The sequence below is a fragment of the Onychomys torridus genome, chromosome 9 (assembly GCF_903995425.1).
Source record: "Onychomys torridus chromosome 9, mOncTor1.1, whole genome shotgun sequence".
NCBI lineage: Eukaryota > Metazoa > Chordata > Mammalia > Rodentia > Cricetidae > Onychomys > Onychomys torridus.
In genome coordinates this window covers 67,933,825-67,953,331 of record NC_050451.1, presented here as the reverse complement: position 1 = coordinate 67,953,331, position 19,507 = coordinate 67,933,825, and the positions used below count along the sequence as shown (strand labels likewise).

Below are 19,507 nucleotides of genomic sequence, written 5' to 3'. Positions count from 1 at the left end.
CCTGAACTGGCCTACCTTGGTAATCAGATTGATGGATACCCTAACTGTCATCATAGAGCCTTCATCCAGTAACTGATGGAAGCAAGCACCAGGCCCAGCTCCTGGAGGACAGTCGAGGAAAAGGAAGAGGGATTACATGAGCAAAGGGAGTCAAGATCATGATGGGGAAATCTACAGAGACAACTGAACCAAGCTCATGGGAACTCATGAACTTTAGACCAACAGCTGTGGAACCTGCATGGGACCAGACTCTGCATAAGAGAGACAGCTGTGTAGCTGGGTCTGTTTGAGGGGCCCCTGGCAGTGTGATCAGGATCTATCCTGGGCCTTCTGGATCCCATTGCCTATGGCTGGATACCTTGTTCGCCCTTGATGTAGAGGGTAGGGGCTTGGTCCTAACTCAACTGAATGTGCCAGGCTTTGCTGTCCCCCTATGGAAGGACTCACCCTTTTGTAGGAGGGGGTGAAGGGAAGGTGGGACAGGGAACAGGAGGAGGAATGAGAGGGGGATCTATGGTTGGTATGTAAAATGAATGAAAAAAAGTTTTAATTAAAAAAAAAAAAGAGTTGCCGTGGTCATGGTGTCTCTTCACAGCAATATAACACTAAGGCATGCCTGTCTGCAGGAAGCCATGCTACACTAGAATATTTCTTTACCCCAAACGGAACACTGTGCATGGAAACTGTTGTTGAATGAGAGGCTCATTAGCTTCAGAACATCTAAGATTTGGCTGTTTCAGCAACAACTTTGAATAGATCATTGAACTCCTCTTCTCTAGAATATTCCTGAAAGGATCTCTGAGTTACTCATGATTTGGGAGAGGATTTGTCATGACCTCCTTTGGAATAGCTTAAGATGTCCTTGAGGACAGCATTAACAGGTGCTCATATTTCCCAGATTGCATACTGGGGTATGAGGTTGTGCCCATCTATCATTTGGTCCAATTACCAATGCCTCCAGCTCTGCTTCCTTAATCTAGTCTCAAAAGGACAGTCAGTGTAGTGCATATAAAAGATAAATCAGATCATACCACTCTCAGACTTCAAAATCATTCCATGGTTCTTCCTTTCACACAAAATTAAAGTCCTTATTAGTTTCTGACCAAGACTGAAAGCTCTTACCCCAATATGCCTCTGTGATCTTATCTGAGTACTCCCTGCCTGTTCCCTGACCCCTCCTTGCTGTCCCATGAACACACCAGGCATTCTTCTGACTTAAATCTTTGAACAAGCTGTTCTCACTGCCTAGGGAGTTTTTCTGCTAGATGTCCACAGTTAAATCTTTCGCTTCCTGTTGTAAATCAGCTTTGTTCATTTTTCTGCATTCACAACATAACTTTGCCTGTCTTTTAATCAAGAAGTAGAATCATAGCAGGGTGTGGTAGCTCAGACCTGTAATTCCAACACTGAGGAGGTGGAGGCAATAACAGAGCCTCAAGTTCAAGGCCAACCTGAGTGACAGTCCAAGCTTCTGTCTCCATAACAAAAGCCGGAAAAATGAACTCAACCTCACCATGCAGTAACACAGGATCAGCCTAGCGACCGCACTGGCCGTGGAATAACCAAGTTAACGAGGAGAGGCTCCAAGTCAGGTGTATGGGAGCACCTCCTTCCTCTCTCTTCACCTCTTCCTCCTTTCCTTCCCTCTCCTCCTCCTTTCCCTCCCTACTCCCATTGTTTTGAGATGGCATAGCTCCATGTAGTGCTGGCCGTCCTGGAACTCCTATGTAGCCCAGACTGGCCTGCTTGCCCATGCCTCCTGAGTGCTGGGGTTACGGTGTGTGCCACCACTCCAGCTTTGGCACGTCTTCTCTCGCCGCTGCAACCACTTCTGTCACTATGAAATGTGAATACCTCGTGGAGAAAGGATCAGCTATGTGTGTAAAGCCACCCCAGGATATGTATCCAGTACCAACTGGGTTGGCCCAAATGTGATTACTCAGTCAAGCAACCCAGATACGTGATTGTTATCTAGATGCTCAAAAAGTCTGACTTGTCCTATGCCTTGGCACACACACCCACAAAAATAACTAAATACATTATGATTTGTCTGTAGTTGCATGGTTAGAAAATATGAACCCTGATTTAAAATGCCCATTATCAAGCCAGAATCTTTGACCTTTCCGTAACATCTCAAAATTTTAAACCCTCGAAAATATTTTCAATTAAAAAAGAAAAGTGTGTGTGTGTGTGTGTGTGTGTGTGTGTGTTATGTGTCACATGCCATGGCACACATGCATGTGGGGGCAGGGGAATCAAGAACAACTTTCTGAGTCAGTTCTCTCCTTCCATTCTTGGGTCCCTGGGAATGAACACAAGTTTTCAGACCTGTACATTGTCCGTGGTTAATTCTTTGCCAACTTAACACAAACAATCATTATTTGGTAAGAAAGAACTTCAGTTAAGAAAATGCCTCCATCAGACTGCCTGTGGGCAAGCCTATGGTACATTTTCTTGACAGATGACTGATGTAGAAGTTCCCAGCCCACTGTGGGTGGTACCAGCCCATGGCAGGTGGACCTGGGTTGTAGAAGAAAACAAATTGAACAAGCCAAGAGGAATAAGCCAAAAGGCAGTGTTCCCCCATGACCTCTGCTTCAGTTCCAGCCTCAAATTCCCTTCAAGATGAACTATGATGTGGAAGCACCATTCAAATAAACCTTTTCCTCCCCCAAATTGCTTTTGGTAATGGTGTTTATCACAGCAAGAGAGAACTAACTAAGATACACATAAGGGCTTCTATCCACTGAGCCTTCTCACCAGCACTAGTCTGAACTTTAGAATTTAGTTTCCACAACCTCAGGAGGCCTTTCCCGTATTTAAGGACAGCTGTCCTCTTCTGTGGCACCTTCTAGGTGGTTGGCTGTGTCACAATGAAGCTGAGTATCTCTCTCTCTCTCTCTCTCTCTCTCTCTCTCTCTCTCTCTCTCTCTTTAGACAGGGTCTCTCTGTGTAGCTTTGCGCCTTTCCTGGAACTCACTCTGTAGACCAGGCTGGCCTCAAACTCACAGGGATCCGCCTGTCTCTGCCTCCCAAGTGCTGGGATTAAAGGCGTGCACCACCACCACCCCAGCCAAGTATCTCTTTCTTTAGCCACTGGCTGTCAACAACTCACTGAAGTGAACAGTGAGCGCAAGCTTCATACTTTCTATGAGAAGTGCATGGACACAGAAGTAGGTGTTGGTGCTCCTGGTGAAGAGCAGAGGGTTATGTGGTCTGAATCAATGGTAGAGCCACAAACACTGTTTTCCTATGAAGCAGTGTCTTGATCAGGGCAGACCGTGCCTGCTGTTGAGTGGGGGCCACTGCTATAGACCACCAGTTTTCAACCTGTGGGTCACGACCCTTTTGGGGGGGTCTAATATCATATCTAATATCAGATACTTATAATACTATTTTACAGTAGTAAAAATCACAGTTATGAACTAGGAATGAAATAATTTTATAGTTGGGGGTCACCACAGTATGAAAACTATATTAAAAAGTCACAGCATTAGGAAGGTTGAGATCCACTGTTATAGACCAAAGAGAACTGAAGTACAAGTCTGTTTGAGTTTGCATTGTGGATGTCAATCTGAGTGTTATTGTTGTGGGGGGAAGAAGGATATGCTAGAACCAACAGATACAAGGGTACAATATTACTGTGCCTTGGCAGTTGGGGCCCAAAAGAGCTAGCAGAATCCAAAAGCTTTTCAATCTCTCTAAAGATGATGATATCTGCCAATGTGCTATCAGAAAGTCCTTAAAGAAGTTAACAAGTCCAGAACCAAAGCACCTAAGATTCAGCGTCTCGTTACTTCACATATGTGGTAGTTTGAATGAAAATGTCCCCAAAGGCCCATAGGGACTGGCACAATTGGGAAGTGTGGCCTTTTTGGAGTGGGTGTGGTGTTGCTGAAGGAAGTGTGTCACTGAGGGCAGGGTCTGAGATCTCAGAAGCACAAATCAGGCCCAGTGTGTCTCATTCTTTTCCTGCTGCCTGCTGATCCAGATGTAGAACTCTCAGCTCCTTCTCCAGCACCATGTCTGTCTGTATGCCACCATGTTTCCCACCATGATGAAAATGGATTAAAGTTCTGAACTATAAGCCACCCCCAATTAAACATTTTTCTTTAGAAGAGTAGCCATGGTCATGGTGTCTCTGCACAAAAATAGAAACCCTAAGACAACATGTCCTACAATACAAATGTTTGACATATTGTTCTGAAAAACAACACACTAAGAAAAATGAGGAGGCTGCAGAATGTGCTAAACTTTTGGCCAAGAAAATGAAGAAAGCCCAAGAAAACCACCAAGAACAGATTGCCAAGAGATGTCAGCTGCTCTTGCTGAGATCTTCTACTTCTAAGTCTCAGTCCAGTCAAAAACAAGTCTTTGAATAACAAGTAAATGAAGACATAGGAAAATATGCAAGCATAATCTTCTACAAAGACTTAGAACTGTGACAGTTCTAACATAATGAAGAAGTTCCCAGAATTCACGACCCTTTCTGCCTCTGCTATCATTTCTGCATCGCCTTTAGTCCTCATCCTTCGAGCTTCTGCTGAATTCCAGCAGAAGAGAAGTGGAAGTCCAGGAGTCTTTAAAATTCGGGAGAGAAAAAGGAACTCCGGACTAACAAGGGCTATAGAGCGAGACCCTGTGCCAAAAAATAAACTAACAAAAATTGTAAAGAGATCTGAGCTAGGCTTAGTGGCCATACATACAATCCCAGCACTCAGAGGCTGAAGCCTGAGGATGGTGAGTTCAAGCACAGCCTGGACTACATGGCAGTTCCACGTCAGTCTGAGCTTGGGAACTCTTATCTCAAAAATAAAACACTAACAGTAAAGAGATCCAGGCTGGAGAAATGGCTCAGAGATTAAGAGCATGGATTGCTCTTCTAGAGGTCCTGAGTTCCCAGCAACCACATGGCTCACAAGCATCTGTAATGAGATCTGGCGCCCTCTTCTGTATACATAATAAATAAATAAATCTTTAAAAAAATAGATCCAATACTATGTACATACAAGATTATAGTTAAAATGACTTCAATAAAAATATTTCTATTCTATTTCTCCTTAAAAAAATATCACAAGCAAAGGTCTGTCACTGACTGGCATTAGCCAACAATTTCACACTCATGCTAATCTTTTTAAAATTAAAAAGATTACAATTAGACCTAAATGTTAAAAACAAAAGCACCATAAGAAAACACAAATCAACATTTATACAATAATTGGTAAGGAATGTCTTTCTAAATATAATACTAAAAGTAGAAAAAAAGTAAAGGAATGACTTGACCCTATAAAATTTTACAAATACCTTTGTTTGTTTTTCTGAGACAGGGTTTCTCTGTGTAGCCCTGGCTATCCTGGATCTCACTCTGTAGACCAGGCTGGCCTTGAACTCAAGACACCTGTCTCTGCCTCTGGAATGCAGGGATTAGAGGCATTTGTCACCACTGCCAGGCTATAATTTTACAAATATCTTTGTTTTGCTTGGGTTTGGTTTTTCGAGACAGGGTTTCTCTGTGTAATTTTCTCTGTGTAGCTTTGGTGCCTGTCCTGGATCTTGCTCTGTAGACCAGGCGGGCCCCAAACTCACAGAGATCAACATAGCTCTGCCTCCGGAGTGCTGGTACTAAAGGCCTGTGCCATCATTGCCTGGCTCTTTACAAATATCTTAACCTAAGCTACACCAGAGAGCAAAACAACAACAAAGTCTCAAATACATACATTTCAAGGAGCTCATCCATGTGAACGTCTGTCTAAAATCGGCAGACTCTGTACTTCAAAAACTAAAAACTAGGCATTTAGAGATGTGGCTCCATGGTTAAGGGCACTGACTGCTCTTGCGGAGGACCCAGGTTCAGTTCCCAGCACCCACATGGTAGCTCATAATCAGCTGTAACTCCAGTTCCAGAGGAGCCAACCCTCTCTTCTGCTCTCTGCAGGCACCAGGCACACATGTGGTACGGCAAAGAACTCACACACATTAAGTTAAAAAAAGAAAAGAAAAGAAGCCGGGCGGTGGTGGTGCACACCTTTAATCCCAGCACTCAGGAGGCTGAGTTAGGTGGATCTCTGAGTTCGAGGCCAGTCTGGTCTACAGAGTAAGTTCTAGGACAGCCAGGGCTACAGAGAAACCCTGTCTTGAAAAACAAAACAAAACAAATAAGTGAATAAAAATAAATCTTTAAAAAAACACCCCAAAATAATAAAACAAATCTTAAGGCTGAGGAGTAGTTGGCTTAATTGATAAAGTCTTTACCATTCACAATGCTATGGGTTTGGTACCTAGCACTACATAAACCTGGCATAGCAACACACACCTGTAATCCCAGCACTGAAGAAGCTGGGGCAGGAGGATTACAGCAACTGTGAGGCTCACCTGGATTACAGTGAAGAAAATTGTCTCAAAAGGCCAGATGGTAAGGGGAAAATAAGGTGAGTTGGAGCACCACCCTCCAACCCACAGTCAACAAATAAATAAATGTAATTAAAAGTAAGTATGATAAGCACATATCCTAAAATATTAATGGTAAAATCCAAAAGGTAGGCATGTAAGTGCACATACAATTTCCACTTTGCTATATGTTAAAATTCTCTCATAATAAAATAGAACTTTAAAAATCCATTTATCAAATCAAATTATCTTAACAAAAAAAGAAAGTATAGGACATGAATACACTTCCCACAAGAAATATGGCCAAGCACAAGAAAAGATCCTTCTTCTGACAGTCTCAGAGTAAGCACACAAGAACAGTACCATGTTTCACCCACTAAATTAGCAGAAAGTCAAATGATTACAGAGGGCAAGAGAGAAACAAATGCTCTCATTCTCTCGAGAAGAGCAAAGAGTATCATTCCAGAAGGCGATTTCACAGTCAAAATACCCCAAAGTGTTTAATGTGTTTTACCAACAGTTTCAATCCTAGAAACTCTTTCTAACAAAATATATACACAAAGTTGTAGAAAGATTCATGGCATTGTTCAAAGTAATAAAAAATTTAAAAACAACTGTTGCATCAATCAGGAGCTATTAAAAAATTCTATCCCATTATATGGAATGTCTCATTATTATTTAGTTGTTTAAACATGATTGTCTTGGGTTGGGGAGATAGCATGTTTGGTGAAGTGCCTGCTATCTAAGCATAAGGACCTTATCAGACACCCAGTTCCCATGTAAGAGATGCATCTACGCATCTGTAACCCCAGTACTGATGGGTTGGGAGGAGAAAGGCTCACTGGCCTTGGAGTTCATTAGTCAGCCAATCTAACTGAATCAATAAGCTCCAGCCTCAGTGGGAGACCCTGTCTCAAAAAATAAGGTAGAGTGGGCTGGAGAGTGGTTAAGAGCATGTGCTGCCCTCCCAGAGTGCCAGAGTCTGCTGGTTCCCAGCCACATTCCAGTTCCACAGGGCCAACACCTCTGGCCTCAGAGGGCAACCACACTAGCTAGCTCTCTCTCTCTCTCTCTCTCTCTCTCTCTCTCTCTCTCTCTCTCTCTCTCACTCACACACACACACACACACACACTGAAAAAATAATAATACTAATTTTTTAAAGAATCCTTTAAAAAAATACTAAGATTAAAAAAATAAAAAGATGACACACAATATTGACAGTCTATATACACACAGAGACTACATACATGTAAACACCAAAATAGTGACTGTCTATATAAAATGGTATAGATATGGAAAGGTGGCAAATTCAGGTGACATATATATTAAAATGGTACAGGTGACTGCACAGTCAGCATTTATACAAGTATGATCTCTGAGTGGTGAAATCAATGGTTGACGAAAGTCAGCGATAGTATGCTTTGTTTAGTCAGATTTTGATCTGTATTGGTTATCCAGTAACTAAGCATCTACTCTGTACCAAGCACTGTTTCAAAACACATCAGTTTACCTGTAGACTGTGATGAATCATTCAGACATGGTCCCTTGTCTATATAGGAAGAAAATTAACAGTGACCCAGAAAGTGACCAAGAGAGTCTACCTCAGAGATAGCAACAGCCTCTGTGGAAAGACGACCACTGACCTGAGTAATGATGGGGCATTCTGATACAGAGGCTGAGAAGGAGGGGTATTAGCAGAAAGATTACAGTAGTCCAAAGGCAGTGGGGTCTGAGGAAGCTCCTCAGGATGCAGAGAGGGGAGGGAAGTGTCCAATGGAACACACACCACTCATAACCAGGGAGAGGGGTCAAGCTAGTTTCACCTCTTGGTGTGTGTGAAGGAGGTAAGACAAGGTTTTCTGAATTCCAGGCTGGCCTTGAAAGCTGAGCATGGTGGCACCCACTGTAAGCCCTGCATTTATGGGTTAGAAGTAGTAGGATCATTAGTTCAAGGTCATCTTCTAACTATAGCAATAGCTTCCCAGAGTTAAAAGCAGCCAACACTTGGAGAACTGTCTTGTATTTCTACAACAGTGGTCTAGGTTCTTTCTCAGTTTTTCTTGCCAGGTCTCCTGGACACTCAACATTTTAGTCAAAGCATTCCCACTCATTCCAGACTCTCCCTGGGCAAATCTATCCATTTCTAGGGCTCCAAACTGATATGTCATAGAAACGTAAAAGCCATTTGTGTTCATGGCAAAACACCAATGCACATAAAATAAAAATAAGCAAATTTTACAAAGTAATTAATTTGTGTTTAAAGGCTATAAAAATTTTTTTTTTTAAAAAAAAGACACATTTTCTCCCTGCTCCCACCCCATCCTACTTCTGCACTCCCTAGTTTGTTGTTAATTTTGGAGACCAGGTCTTTCTTGGTATCCGTCATTGTCGGTCACCCCTCATCACTACCTACAGGGCTTACAATTCCTGGTATTTGGCATCCTGATCTCTCTTTGTATCTCTTCTTCCCCAAACAGGGTCTCCACAAGGTCTGGAGACCACCCAGGCTAGTCATTCATCTACAGATAGACAGTTGGGTTATTTACACCAATGTTGTCATAAACATTGGACTATAAATACCTCCAGGAGATAACCCACTTTTTGAGGAAATCAGTATACATTCTCAGCAACAAAACACAAGGCTAGAAATCACTCCCTGCCAACAGCTGCTATTTTCTGTTTTATAGTGGCTGTCTTGGAAGGTGTGCACTAGTAAATTGCCTTTTAAGTAAACTTAGTATATGCCTTTTGTCTATAACTTCATGGTTAAACACACTCTAAAACCATGCTTGATAAACTAAGAACCTCTCTAGTAAGTATTGACAATGCAAGGACATGAAGTCTACCGATGAAGAATTTTAAAGGACAATAAAATTATGGTGCATGTGAATGGCACAAACTAGGAACACAAAGGAAACAACATTCTTAGTCATCTCTAAAATTCCCAGACAGGGCCCGGCAGTGGTGGCGCACGCCTTTAATCCCAGCACTCGGGAGGCAGAGCCAGGTGGATCTCTGTGAGTTCGAGGCCAGCCTGGTCTACAGAGCGAGATCCAGGAAAGGCGCAAAGCTACACAGAGAAATCTTGTCTTGGGGGAAAAAAAAAAAAAAAAAAAAAAAAATCCCAGACAGGCCACCACCAGTGCGGCCTGGAGTTCTTAGTAAAGCCAGTATCCTGCCGCCGCCCATCAGGGCGCCCTCTCACAGCACCCTCCATTAAGGGGCGCCTTCCCCATCAACTTGAGCTCATGACTTTCCTGTCAGGCCCTTCCATCCACTTCAGCTCTGGTAACTACACACTGGACACAGCACCAAGGCCCTGTCCTTCTTCCCACTCAACAGGGAGCTGCAGCCCTTGGCACCAAGATATCCTGATAACACTGGAGAAGCTGGCAGGAGCAACAACATTGTAGCCTTGAAAAGTAAAAACAAAAAAAAAGTTTTATTAAATCTGGAAATAGAATCCAAATAACTTCACAGGACAATAAATGAACACATCCTGTTATTAGGAATGTCCTGGCCTCCGATTCCAAATTTTGAAGAGATTTTTAACCAAAAGAACAAAAATAATAAAAGTTTGAGACAACTTAAAGACTTTTTAAACTGGAAAGCCCCTCGGCTAGGAGCACCTCAAGGATCCAAGAGCAGGGAAACGTTTAAAATCAAAGATATTTACTAAGGGCCGGGGAGATAAATGCCAGAGACTTGAAGTGACTTACTCGTCACCAAGCCTGGAGTCCCAGGGTCTGGAAGGAGAAAACTGACACCCAAAAGTTGTCATCTGACCTACACACACATTGTTCCCACCACTCATGGGAACATGTATACTCACAAAATAAAATAAAAATGTAAAGACAAAGAAGGGAATTAGAATAAAAGGTATTTCCTTAATAATAGGTAGTTTATATTTAAAAATGTTAAAATCCATATATAAATTTTACTAAATAATTATCTCCTTACAAAAATTCCAAATCATCTATGCTAGAATTACTTTCAAAGGGAAAAAAAAAAAAACCTTTAATTATCTACATGGATGAAAAGAGAGCTTCAAAAAATAAAAGGCGCTGAGCGGTGGTGGCACACGCCTTTAATCCCAGCACTCGGGAGGCAGAGGCAGGCGGATCTCTGTGAGTTCGAGGCCAGCCTGGGCTATAGAGTGAGTTCCAGGAAAGGCACCAAAACTACACAGAGAAACTCAGTCTTGAAAAACCAAAAAGAAAAAAAGAAAAGAAAAGAAAAAGGCATACTACTGCAGCCAGTGCTGTGTGACTAAAGACAGATGCAGAGAGAAGCCCGTGTGTGTGTGTGTGTGTGTGTGTGTGTGTGTGTTAGCTTAAACAGTAACTAAACACTGAAGTTTTACAAGATTCTCATTTTTAACAGCATAATAGCAAAATCACTAAAGAACAAATATATATAATATATATATATTGTGTGTATATATATACATATATATATATATATGTATGTATAAAATGTTATCACTCCTCAGAACTCACATAAAAAGGTCTGTAGGATTCGACTCCAGAAAGTAGTCTTCTGACCTCCACACGAGGCATGGCATATCCTTCCCATCCCTCAGAACAATTAAAAATAAAAAAATTTAAAATATGTAAGAGAGTCTGCCCTTTAGACCTCTGTAAGCTCCTGCTTTTGCCTTTTGGATGGCTGTAAAGGGTCACAGGCCACACTTTTCTCTCGGGTCTGCAGCCCACGGTGGTCTCTAGCACAGCTCAAGTGATACAAACCTGCCTCGGAAGCTGGATGACTTCACTCACTTAAATCTATACATTTTAAACACAGGCTACTTCACTTGAAATCAAAAGTTATTTATTGACTGTAAAGTATAAGCTATGCACCTAGCCAAAAAAAAAAAAAAAGAATTGTGAAACATCACCTACAATCCCAAAGTTACTTTGGTACAGTTAAATAAAACTGAGCATTTAAACCTATTACCATGAGCACCTTGCCACACTTCAGAAAAACTGAGTCAGAAATATTTAAATATCAAAAATTATTAACACTTAGATTGCAGTTACTCCAGAAACAACAAAAGGCCGAGTCGGTCCCAGGTACCTTATAGGACAAGGTAACCTCATCAGTGTGGATTTCAGAACACTCAAGAATCACTGGCCTAGAACGTCATTCCAGCCCACTTGAACTTTATCCAAACTTCAGCAGTACTGACACAATTTCAACACCAAGTGCCTCTACCCCACCCATCCTGACACCTCAGGGAATTCAAGTGTGTAAGCAATTTACGACATGACCGCTGTAAACAGCTCATGTGCTGAGAGAGTTATTTTGTACAGTCCAGGCCTGAGCCATTTCCTGGGTCGCAGAGGCAAGAGTCTTTTGCAATCCCATTGCATTTTTAACTCAGTTTACCATGGTTTTATTTGAAAGCAGACTGTTATTTTAAATAAATAACATATAATATTCAAACTCATTTATGTTAAGTACTACCAAGGTCATCCAAAACATGGGAGAATTTTTACCCACACGAAGAAAAAAAAAAAAAAGAGAGAGAAGCCACATTCAATTTAGGGGGAAAAAGGTCTAGATTGCAATTCCATATATACTATAAAATATTACTTAAAAATAAATCAGTATCTGAACTATAGAATGAGAGCCTATTTTAAAACAAGAAAAAAAAGTACAAGTTTTTTTTTTAAAAAAAAAAAACTATTTTACATAGTACTCACACAGCACTGTGTTTTGTTGTAGTTTTTGTTTGTTTGTTTGTTTGTTTGTTTTTTTAAGACAGGGTTTCTGTGTGTAACAGCTCTCTGGCTGTCCTGGAACTCACTCTGTAGACCAGGCTTGCCTTGAACTCACAGAGATCCGCCTGCCTCTGGCTTCCGAGTGCTGGGATTAAAGGTTTTCTCCACCACCGCCTGGCAGCACAACGTATTTTTAAAAACAAAATGTGAGCAAGATGGTGGCTCTCACCTGCAGTCCTAGAGTCAGGAAGTTAAGGCAGTAGCTCTACTTCGAAGCCCAGCCAGCCAGGGCTGCAAAATGAGCTCCAGGCTAGCCTGGGCTAACATAGACCCCGTCCATCTGTCTCAAAATACAAGAACAACATACACCCAATAAAATAAATTAAAACACAAACTTACGAAGTTTCTGGTGCAAAGACTCTAAACAGCATGCTTGAATTTCTTCACGGCCTTTTTTATAGTTTTGTTTTGTTTTATTTTGTGTGTTATTTTGAGACAGGGTCTCACTATGTAGCCTTGGCTGGCCTAGAGCCCTCTATGTTGACCAGACTGGCCTCAACTCAAGAAATCCACCTGCCTCTGCCTTCTGAGTGCTGAGATTAGAGACATGTGGCACCATGCCTGGTCATCATAGCCTTTTTAAACCTATTGTATTTGGGTTCCCTTTCTTTAGAAGCCTAGGAAGATAAACTTTAAGCTTACTATTTAATAGATGGGACCACATACACCAAGATAGAAGAGCCACTGCCAGTTATAGAATAGCTAATTTCAAATGAGTGAGGCTTGCCTTTAGTTTCTGGGGGTCTTAGTTCTAAATTAAATGTCCACAGGGTGGCAGTGTCCTAGTCTTTACTTGGTTGCTGAAGCAAATTTGTAGTATTCAAAGAGCAACTCACCTCATAAACATACAGAGATCCACACTATGAGCAAAAACTGCCTGTTCCATGAAAAGACAAAGCATGCACTTCATTTCCCTGTTTCTCTTTAGGGTATTTACTTTCTGACGTCTCAACAGTCCCTGCAGCCCAGCCTTTGAACCTGGGCTCTCTGTGAGGCTGTGACCACCCTACTTAGTCAGGGAGACACCAGAAGCAAGCAGAGAAACCAGCTAGTCGCTGCACAGCAAGCCAGGCCCAGACTGTGGTCCAGGGAAAGCGTGCGTAGAAACAGCAAAGAGAAGAAAGTGTGGATGGACACCACACACAGCTCTCCAGTTGACCCTGCACAGGGCTGTCTGATTCGATTCATTAGCTCATATTACCAGAAATTCATTTTCCTAGCAAAGTAAATTCCTTTGGCCCCCAATTCCAGAACCTCTCAAAATCTCCTTGTCAAGAATCCAGAAGATTCCCAGCAGGAATTGTTTTCATGTAACTTGGCTTTCAGACAGTCGAATACTTCCTGGAGGCTCACAGATGCCATGCACTGCTCCAAGTCTGGAGAGAAAGGACAAGCAAGTCCAAATCCCCAGTGCAGAGTCACCCTGCTGACAGTTCAGGGACAGGACAAAGCCTAACTCCACAGGTAGGTGGTGGGGTTCCTCCAACAAGTGTGGGCTAGAAACCCTAGAGGCTGAGCAGGGTGGGGGCAGGCAGCGGGACCGCCAGAACTCTGACATCACTCCCCACCGACCCTATCTACTCCTGCAGCCTGGTTTCCTACTCCTATCCTGCTGTACCCACACTTGAGCCGAAATGTGCTAGCGACTGTTAACAGGCTCTGTTCCTGTCCGCTTCCTCCACATGCCTGGTCTCCCACCCCATCTGAATCCTGAGAGCCTAAGCTAGCTATCTTCCATGCCCTTCTCAAGGGCTGCTTCCTCCACCGCCTCCCACAGACCCTGATGTGACCCTTAGAGACCTTTTCGGGGTTCAGTCTGAACCTTCCTCACACTGCGCTGTCACCTGACAACGTTCATGGATTACTTAAAGCATGGGCTGCATTATTAGAACAACCGAAAAATACTTTCACTTACCAACTATTTCGTTGTTATTTTTAAAGAGGTAATGTCTAAATGATAAGCATATTTAGAGATAAAATATTCCATAGGCTTTTTTTTTTTGCTTCAATCTTTTTTAATAGTTTTGCCAACATGTAACAACAACTTGAGGAAATAAAGTATACAACTCCATGCTCTTCTATATATTTACAGAGTTATGTCATCATCAATAAAATCTAATTTTAGAGTCTTTCAGGTACCTTAAATATAACTGCATTAGGAGGTACCTTCCCTCCCATTTCTCCTCCACTTCAGAGCAAGCACTGATCTCTTCATAAAAACATAGCCGCGTGGCGGTGGCACACGCCTTTAATCCCAGCACTCAGAGGGAGAGGCAGATGGATCTCTATGCGTTCGAGGCCAGCCTGGTCTACAAAGCGAGCTCCAGGACAGCCACCAAAGCTACAGAGAAACTCTGTCTCGAAAAAAACAAAACAAAACAAGACAAACAAAAAAGATAAGTTAACCACAGTAAAAAGCAAACAAAGGGGAAAAAAAAATGAATGAACAAACAAGGTTAATTAGCCAGAAGGTAACTGAAAAGAGAGAGCCTACCTAATGTGACCAGAAAAAAAGACCTCTCTGAGAAAGCAAGGCAGACCTGAGATGTTGAGGGTTGGGAGCAGAAAAACAAGTATTGCATAGTGGTGGTGCATGCCTTTAATCCCAGCACTCTGGAGAGCTCTGAGTTCGAGGCCAGCCTGTTCTACAGAGCGGGTTCCAGGACAGCCAAGGCCACACAGAGAAACCCTGTCTCAAAAAAACCAGGGAAAAAAGAAAAAAAAAAATTCAGAAGCACATTCAAGAATCAACAAGAAAGCCAATGGTAGCTGAAATGTAGTAAAATGGCAGAGGGGCAGATGAAGGCCACTGAATTTTCCTAACTCACCTTGTCTCCTATTGTCTTGCCAGTCCATCAACACAGGTGTTCTCACCCTTCACTGAGCTTTCAGGCATCTGACTGCCCCTGGCAGTAGTGATGGTAAACAAACTGCCTGGGGGAATTAGCTATTTAGAGGTCTAGAAAGAACGTTTTAGGTACCACTGGCCATGGCTTTTGGTTTAAAAGACACAACTGCTGGGGAATACTATTTTAAGGTGTGTTACTTTTGTTTATGTTGCATTTGTTTGACTCTGTGAAGCTGTGTTAGTTGAAGAACTGAATGGCCAATAGCAAGGCAGGAGAAAGGATAGGCGGGTCTGGCAGGGAGAGAGAATATATAGAGGGAGAAATGGGGGTGGGGGGAAGTAGCCAGAGGGGCCAGCCACCCAGCTGCACAACCAGCAACAGAGTAAGAAAGAAAGGTATGCAGAAATAGAGAAAGGTAAAAGCACAGAGGCAAAAGACAGATGGGATAATTTAAGGATAGCTGGCAAGAAACAAGCCAAGCTAAGGCCGGGCATTTATAATTAAGAATAAGCCTCCATGTGTGATTTATTTGGGATCTGGGTGGCGGGCCTCCAAAGAGTAAAAAGACCCAAAGAACTAAGAGCTAAAGAACAAACAACAACATATAACCTAAAGGAAGAATCTTCATGGATTTTATGACTGTATCTTCCCAACTATTCAGGAATTATCAAGGTCCAGCAAAGGACATTGTAAATAAATCACTCTCATAATTTAAACCTATTCTTCATTCCAAATCTAATTAATTGCTTTTCCATTTTATTATTTTGAAAATATTCAACTCCTAAACATAAAACCTACAGGTGCAAAATATTCTACATGTTCCTATATTGCTTGAGTCTTTTGAAGCAAGATATCTTTTTTTTTTCACCTAACATAGCTACTTTCAAGCTTTTCAAAGAGACAAAGCTGGGTGTGGTGGAACACATCTGTTAACCTGGGCTATGACAATGAGAATCAGTCTTAAAATAACACCACAAACCAAAGAGACAAAAATGTTTTTAAAACTTTCCTGATCTAAAAGGTCACTTCTTGCTTAAAAAAAAAAAAAAAGAAGAAGAAGAGGGGGTCAGGATCATGATGGGGAAACCCACAGAGACAGCTGACCGGTGCTAGTTGGAGCTCACTGACTCTGGACTGACAGGTCGGGAACCTGCATGGGACCGATCTAGGCCTGCTGAATGTGGTTGACAGTTGTGTGGCTTGATCTGTTTGTGGGGTTCCTGGCAGCGGGACCAGGACTTATCCCAGGTGCATGAACTGGCTTTTTGGAGCCCATTCCCTATGGTGGGATACCTTGCTCAGTCTTGCTACAATGGGGAGAGGCTAGGCTTGGTATGCCAGACTTTGTTGACTACCATGGGAGGCCTTACCCACTCTGAGGAGTGGATGGGGGTAGAGTGGGAGGGAGGGAGGGGGAACTGGGTTTGGTATGTAAAATGGAAAAAATTTTAATAAATATAAAAATTAAAAAAAAAAAAAAAGAACCTGTAACCTAGTCAAAATGACCAAGTTTAAAATCCCTGCCTTTCCTCTTGGTCGGCCACCATCTCCCTCCAGGCACCATGCACCTGCCAACCAGACTTGCCGCTAGCCTCCTGGTCCTAGGCTCCCCCACACCTCAGACTTTATGATTTACATTACCCACTAGGAGAAATCCAACCAGTTCTTCAGGGTGCAAGGCAAATACTCTCCGTTCCTGCCCCTCCCTGAGCCGAGCCGAACCTCCACCTCACCTCAGTGCTCCAGGAGCAATTCCACAACTCAGAAGCTGCCTGACCATCCCACCTGGCCCAGAGCTAGAGAGAGGACATCTGTATCTCAGGCAGGAGTTCTGTCACCCTGCCCCTTCCCTGAACTCACCCCAGATAAGTAGTATGCCTACCTGCAATCATTTACGATTCAGTTTATGATAGCTTGCATTTTCTTGCAGAAATTAAACAAAACAGGGATTTTTCTTCTAAACCTGGAATAAAGTCTTTAGTACCTGGTTCTTAATGACACAACACATGAAAGTTTTAAATGAAAATCTTCTACCCCCCATTACCTATTCAAGATCTATCTAAACTTTGTGAAACGTGTGCTGTTATGGAGAACCTAGGGGGCTGCAGAGACATTTAGAGCACTTACTGCTCTGCAAAGATGGGGTTTGATTCCCCAGCACTTGTACAAACATGGTAGCTTAAAAGCATCCATAACTCCAGTTCCAGAGGCTCTGACACACTCTCCTACCTCCCTTGAAATCTAGTCAGACCTGGTGCCACATACCTGTAATCTGAGCACTGAAGAGACAGGAAAATCAAGAGTTCAAGGTTATTCTCATCACCACACAGATTCTGAGGCTACACTGGGGAACATGAGAAGATGTTTCAACCTGCCCTCCTTATCCTACCCAAGCCCCAGAAAGAATCTAAGCTAGGCCTTGAGGCATATGCCTGTAACCCTACTGCTTGAAAGGCAAAAGGAGAGAGAATCACCAATCCCAGGAGTCTGGGCTCCTAGTGACTTCTAGGCCATCTTGAGCCACATGGCAAAACCATGCTTAATAATGACGACGAAGATAACAGAACACAGAACTTAGGGCTCTAGAGCCATAACACACTGCCGGTCAAAGACCTCCACACTGTCCCACAGCTAACCGCAGGAGCCGAAATGTGACTCCATCCCGCACTACCCACCAACCTGAAATGCCTGAACATCAGGAAGCTCAAAACATCTGGGAGGGGGGGGGAGGGGGGAGGGGGGGTACCTTGACATGGGTAAATGCTTGAATAGTTAACAAGATTTTAAGTATTTGTTAACGGGGTGTTCTGGTCTTAATTTTTACGAGGAAGGGCCAATTAAGGATTACTTAATCACACAGATCACATTAACAGCCATTTTCAAACTCAGCTGTGTCAGTTAAGGCTATAAAACACTCTGGGAACACACAAACGACCAAAACTTCTGCTTGGGCAAGCCTCTGACCAGAAACGCATCCGCGGGAGTCAGTTTTTCCTTATTTGTGCCCAAAAGGCCCAACAGACTAAACACTACAGCTGCCCCAATTTTCTAATTTCAACTTGCATTTAAGATAACGCTTTTGTTTCGTTTACAGCGCTCAGGCTGCTGACACAGCTGGGCCCCTTCTTTGTAATAAACACAGGGCTTCTATATTTAAAAGTACAGTGCAACTTTGTTTTAACATCCCCTCCCCAGTCTCCGGGCTAATTTTCTGTCTCCCAAAGCTCCACCTCCACCCCATGATTTTTTTTTTTTTTTTTTTTTTTTTTTAAATCAGTGACGCTCCAAAGAGCCTCCCGGAAAAGTGGAGTCTGTTCTTTTCAAGACATCTCATCACAGTGGCATTTCTCTGCTCCCGCAGCTTCTGGTGCGTCTGCAGAGGAAAGGAGAGTTCCAGAGGGGAAAGAGACTTTCTGCAACGGCCTCCTCGTGAGGCTGGGGTGCTTAGGGGGAAAGGGGAGCGGAGGACCCGGCTCGGGTGCACGCAGTGGGGGGTGGAGGGGGATCCCAAGGCCGGGCAGGCGATAAGGAGCGGCGGGGGCCGGCGATAGGGAGCGGCGGGGGCCGGCGAGCCCAGGGGGGTCTCGAGTCGCTGTTGACAGTAAGTGGGGCACGGCGGGCACGCCCCGGCCGCCGCCGGAGTCCGAAGGGGGCGGCCGAGCAGGGTGTGGGCCCCAGGGGGCACCCGGGGGGGGGGGGGGGGGGTTGATAAGGCGAGGCCCGAGTTAATCATCACCTCCCGAGCGCCTGGAAAAGTACGGGCTGAGGGCGGGGAACAGCCTCGGGGACAGCGAGACTCCTCCCGCACCGACCCGGGCGTTGGGGGTGGTGGTGAACCCGAGCGCGACTCGGCGCAAGCCAGCTGCCCGTCCCACGATCCACCGACTCCACGGTTCCTTCCCAAACTCACCCCACACGGACACACAAGTGAGCCGGATCCCCTAGAAAAAGCGCATCAGTGTCTCCAAACTCCACCAAAGCAATAAATAGTAAGAAGGAAAAGAAAGAAAACTTACACTGTTCCCATACCGGGAGTCGAACCCGGGCCGCCTGGGTGAAAACCAGGAATCCTAACCGCTAGACCATATGGGAAGTGCTACCGAGAGCGCCGCCGTTACCCACCTGACTAGCGTCAGCCAAGCTGCCGCCTCGGCCGCCGCCACCGCCGCCGTGCACAGCTCCCGCCGAAGCCGCCCGCCCCCGCGGCCGCTGCTGTCCCACGCGCGCGGGGACGAGCCCGACGGACGGACGGACGGACGAGCGGAGCGCGCGGGCGTGGCGGGGAGACGGGAGGGGGGGACGGACGGACGGACGAGTGGCGGGGAGGAGCGGGCCAGCCGCGCCCCTGGAAAGTTTGGAGGCCGAAGCCCAGCAAGCCCGGTGCGGTTCCGGACCCCAGGACCGGCGGACCGGCGGACCGGCGGCTGCGCCTTTCTTTCTCAGCCCCCTTCAAGGTCCGGGCTGCAATCCGGTCACAGCGCGGGCCG

General features: G+C 44.2%; 1 protein-coding gene and 1 non-coding gene across 2 annotated transcripts in view; both read right to left on the bottom strand.

The window, feature by feature from the left end:
• Elf1 (E74 like ETS transcription factor 1) overlaps nucleotides 1–19,288 on the bottom strand; it is a 93,963-nt gene extending 74,675 nt beyond the window's left edge. The window contains exon 1 of the mRNA XM_036198530.1: nucleotides 19,143–19,288. The gene's annotated coding sequence lies outside the window, so the exon portion shown is untranslated. The remainder of the gene's footprint in view (nucleotides 1–19,142) is intronic.
• On the bottom strand, nucleotides 19,041–19,112 carry Trnae-uuc. The gene has a single exon. It is a non-coding gene; the product is annotated as a tRNA-Glu (tRNA).
• Nucleotides 19,289–19,507: the final 219 nt, after the last annotated feature.